The sequence below is a fragment of the Chiloscyllium plagiosum genome, chromosome 8 (assembly GCF_004010195.1).
Source record: "Chiloscyllium plagiosum isolate BGI_BamShark_2017 chromosome 8, ASM401019v2, whole genome shotgun sequence".
Taxonomy (NCBI): domain Eukaryota; kingdom Metazoa; phylum Chordata; class Chondrichthyes; order Orectolobiformes; family Hemiscylliidae; genus Chiloscyllium; species Chiloscyllium plagiosum.
The window spans coordinates 87,549,352-87,554,820 of record NC_057717.1 but is presented as its reverse complement, the minus strand read 5'-3'; positions in this window follow the sequence as shown (position 1 = coordinate 87,554,820).

Here is a 5,469-nt window from a genome sequence, read left to right as displayed (position 1 = left end):
TCCATTCCTGATCAAGGAGAATATCACAGCCATAAGACCATAAGACATAGGAGCGGGAGTCAGGCCATTCGGCCCATCGAGTCCACTCCGCCATTCAATCGTGGCTGATGGGCATTTCAACTCCACTTACCCGCATTCTCCCTGTAGCCCTTAATTCCTTGTGACATCGAGAATTTATCAATTTCTGCCTTGAAGACATTTAGCGTCCCGGCTTCCACTGCACTCCGTGGCAATGAATTTCATGGCCCACCACTCTCTGGCTGAAGAAATGTCTCTGCATTTCTGTTCTGAATTTACCCCCTTTAATTCTAAGGCTGTGTCCACGGGTCCTAGTCTCCTCGCCTAATGGAAACAATTTCCTAGCGTCCACCCTGACCAAGCCATGTATTATCTTGTAAGTTTCTATTAGATCTCCCCTTAATCTTCTAAACTCCAATGAATACAATCCCAGGATCCTCAGCCATTCCTAGTGTGTTAGACCTACCATTCCAGGGATCATCCGTGTGAATCTCCGCTGGACACGCTCCAGTGCCAGTATGTCCTTCCTGAGGTGTGGGGCCCAAAACTGGACACAGTACTCCAAATGGGGCCTAACCAGAGCTTTATAAAGTCTCAGTAGCACAACAGTGCTTTTATATTCCAACCCTCTTGAGACTGTGGAGGGGCAGCTCAGAGTGTTCACCTCACAAGGGAATACAGGGAGAGCTCGCGGAGAGCTCGGGGAGAGCTCGGGGAGATTCAGGGAGAGCTCGGGGAGAGCGGGAGAGCTCGGGGAGAGCTCGGGGAGAGCTCGGGGAGATTCAGGGAGAGCTCGGGGAGAGCTCGGGGAGAGCTCGGGGAGAGCTCGGGGAGAGCTCGGGGAGAGCTCGGGGAGAGCTCGGGGAGATTCAGGGAGAGCTCAGGGACAGAAAGGCTGACATCATTTTGATGGGGGTATACTCCAAGTCTGAACAGCCAATGAGTCACAGAGGAACAGCGACGTGGACAGGTTCGGGAAAAATCTGAAAACAGCTGGGTTGTTCTGATGGTGATTTTAACCTGCTCCATATCGACAGGGGATTCACTTTATGTCAGGAGCTTGGAAGGGGGAGTATTGATTACTGTGTCCGGGATGGCGTTTTCAAAACACAGTGTTAACTGTCGCACTAAAAAAGGGGCCATACTAGATCCTGGTACTGGGGACCAAGCCTGGCCAGGTGATCAATGTTTCAGGAAGCGAGTGTCAATCTGCAAGATTTAATTTAGTTATGGTTAAAGATGAGAATAGTCCATGGGTGAAAGTTGTCAGCTGGCAAGTGACTATAATGTTAGGTTGGAATTGAGGAATATAGACCGGGGAAAGCTGTTTAAATCCAATCTGGCACGTGAGGAAACTTTGACAGACCCCAGTTGGGTAGAGTGCAGGACCAGCACATTCCAGTGAAAGGGATGGCAAGAGAAATTGAAAGTTTAGACATAAAGAAAAAGGAGACATACATAAGGATTGTGAAACTCAGGACAGACAGACCCTCAAAGATACCAGGCAAGGACCCAAACAAGGCATTAGGAAAAATAAAAGGAGAAACAACTTGTCTTTGGCAAATATGATCAGGGAAAATCCCAAGGTGTTTTATACTATCTGAAAAATACACAAGGGTAATTAGGGAAAGGGTGGGCCCACTCCAGGCCAAAGGAGGGAAGTTATACACGAGGCCAGAGACAGTGGGAAATGTTACGCTGGATGGTGAGTCAAGAGACAGGTATATCAATATAAAAAAGAAGGTGGTGTTTTCAAAAGCTTTGAGGTCGACATATCCCCAGAATCTGATGGGATCGACTCGAGATTGCTGAGGGAGGCAGGTGAGGAAGTTACTGAGGCCTTATCAGAGCTCTTAGTAACAGGAGGGCTCCATCAACATATAGCTGGGGTCTCGGTGTCCAGGTCCACTGTTCCCTGAAGGGGTGGCAGGGGTGGGGGAAGGTCACAAGCAAGACATATGGCAGGCTTGTCTTCATCAGTCAGAGAGTAGATTTGTAAACATTGGCAAGTCATGTTACAGCTGTATGGAACTCTAGTTTGGCCAATATTACGTACAGTTATAGAGTCAAAGTCATAGAGATGTACAGCATGGAAACAGATGTACATCGGTCCAACATGTCCATGCCGATCAGATATCCCAACCCAATCCAGTCCCACCTGCCAGCACCTGGCCCATATCCCTCCAAAGTCCCACCTGCCAGCACCCGACCCATATCCCTCCAAACCCTTCCTACTCATACACCCATCCAAATGCCCCTTAAATGTTGCAATTGTACCAGCCTCCACCACATCCTCTGGCAGCTCATTCTATACACGTACCACCCTCTGGGTGTGCCACTCGGATGTCCAGAGATACTTGAACTCAAACAGTAGCTGTGCAGAGCCCTCATTCCTGGTGAAGGGCTCCAGCCCGAAACGTTGATTTTCCTGCTCCTCAGATGCCGCCTTTTCCAGCACCACACTCTAACCTTGACCCAGATTCCCTGCTGTGTCAGACAGCAGGGTCAGCTTCCTTCTCAGACTGGGTACTCACTGCCTTGGTCTGTCTGCCTCCTTTCTGCAGGGCTGTTGTTTTGATCTTTTCTTCCCCCAACCGCTTATAAAACAGGAATTGCTGCTCCTGGAATTCAACACCGAAACCACCTCAACGAGGGATCAGCGTCGACATTACGGGCATAGCCCTTCATCAGGATTGAGGCTTATCCCGAAATGTTGATTCTCCTGCTCCTCGGATGCTGCCTGACCTGCTGTGCTTTTCCAGCTCCACACTCTCGACTCTAATCTCCAGCATCTGCAGTCCTCACTTTCTGCCAAGATAGAAATATCAATTACTGGGGCATAAGTTTAAGGTCAAGGGTTGGGGGTCAGGGGGGGGGGGGGGGGGGGGGGTAAGTTTAAAGGAGATATCAGAGGCAAGTCTTTTACACAGAGAGGTGTATCCCTGGAATACACTGCCAGTGAAAGTAGTATAGCCAGATACAACAGCAACTTTAAAGAGGTATGTTGACAGATATATGAATAGGCAGGGAATAGGGAGATAGGGAATGTGTAGCAATGAAAGGTCGTTTTGAAAAATTATTCCTGGAATCAAATAGACCCTTTGGAAGATAACTAGGCTGAAGTCTCTGTTTCGAGTGTACAGGTTTGCCATACTGGCCCAATGAGGTATCTCTGTGCTCTGTATTTCTTGTGTGGGGTTTCACATTTTCAGGCAGTTTAACCCTGGACCTTGAACAACACAGTTACAGACAGAAAGCTACAAACAGTTTGTGAGTCCTATTGCAAAGGGTTGATCAGTATTAAAAGGGAGATTTCTTTTGATTTTGGAGCTACTGAACATGAACAAAAAGAGAGGGACACAAAAAGTGGGTAACTCGAGGCCATTTAGCTTAAAAATTCTTCTTGAAGAGAATGTTGAAATTACTTCTGAAGGAAATAATCACGGAACACTTGAGAAACCATAATATAATCAAACAGAGACAGCATGGCTTCATGAAAGGGAATTTTTTCTGACTAATTTATTAGAGTTTTTCAAAGAAGTCTCAATAAGTTGGGATAGAGGGGAACTGGTAGATGTGTTATATTTGGATTTTAGATTACTTACAGTGTGGAAACAGGCCCTTCGGCCCAACAAGTCCACACCGCCCCGCCGAAGCGCAACCCACCCATACCCCTACATTTACCCCTTACCTAACACTAGGGGCAATTTAGTATGGCCAATTCACCTGACCTGCACATCTTTGGACTGTGGGAGGAAACCGGAGCACCCGGAGGAAACCCACGCAGACACGGGGAGAACGTGCAAACTCCACACAGTCAGTCGCCTGAGTCGGGAATTGAACCCGGGTCTCTGGCGCTGTGAGGCAGCAGTGCTAACCACTGTGCCACCGTGCCGCTCCCATTTCTAGAAGGTGCTTGCTTGACAGGGTACCTACAAACTGTTCAGTCCTGAGATCAGAGCCCCAAGTATTGGAGGTAATTTGTTGGCGTGGATACAGACTTGGTGAGTGGGTCGGAAACAGCGGGTGGTGAACGGGTTCTTTTTCAGGTGAGCAAACTATGACCAGTCAGCTCCAGGACAGATCAGTACTGGGACTGCCATCGTTCACAATATATATATATTAATGACTTATAACAAGCAAGTGAATGAACTGTTGCCAAATTTGCAGATGACACTAAAATAAAGTTAAAAATCACACAACACCAGGTTATAGTCCAACAGGTTTAACTGGAAGCACACTCGCTTTCGGAGCGACGCTCCTTCATCAGGTGGTAGTCACCCTGTCAGGTAAAGGAGCGACGTTCCGAAAGCTAGTGTGCTTCCAATTAAACCTGTTGGACTATAACCTGGTGTTGTGTGATTTTTAACTTTGTACACCCCAGTCCAACACCGGCATCTCCAAATCATGACACTAAAATAGGTGGCAAGGCAGGTTGTGAGAGGGATGCAGACAGTTTACAGAGCAGGTTAGTAAAAAGGTGGCAAACAGACTATAATGTGGTAAAATGTGAATTTGTTCATTTTGGATTGGAGAACAGAATATGATTTAAATGGAGGGATACTACAGGAAGCTGCAAACTAAAGGGACTTGTGCATGAAACACAAAGCACAGGAGCAGCAGGTAATCAGGAAAACTAATGGAGTGTGACCCTTTATTTCAAGGGGGTTGGAGTGTAAGATTAGGGACGTCTTCCTGTAACTGTCCTGGGGCCTGGGGAGACTCCATCCGGAATACTGTGAGCAGGGGTGGGGTGGCCATGTTAGTAAGGGATGATATTCAGTCCCTTGCGCGGGGGGACCTAGAATCAGGGGATGTAGAGTCAGTGTAAATAGAGCTGAGAAATTCTAAGGGTAGAAAGACCCTCTTGGGAGTCATCTACAGGCCCCCAAACAGTAGTCTGGATGTCGGATGTAAGTTGAATCAGGAGCTGAAATTGGCCTGTCGCAAAGATGTCACTACAGTTGTTATGGGGGATTTCAACATGCAGGTAGACTGGGAGAATCAGGATGGTATTGGACCTCAAGAAAGAGACTTTGTGGAGTGCCTCAGAGATGGATTCTTAGAGCAGCTGGAGCCGATGAGGGAGAAGGCAATTCTGGATCTGGTATTGTGTAACGAACCAGAATTGGTCAGGGACCTCGAAGTGAAGGAGCCATTGGGACACCCGGACCAACCAACCCAACCGCCCCGTGGCTCAACACTTCAACTCCCCCTCCCACTCCACCAAGGACATACAGGTCCTTGGACTCCTCCATCGCCAGACCATAGCAACACGACGGTTGGAGGAAGAGCGGCTCATCTTCCGCGTAGGAACCCTCCAACCACAAGGGATGAACTCAGATTTCTCCAGTTTCCTCATTTCTCCTCCCCCCACCTTGTCTCAGTCAAATCCCTCGAACTCAGCACCACCTTCCTAACCTGCAATCTTCTTCCTGACCTCTCCGCCCC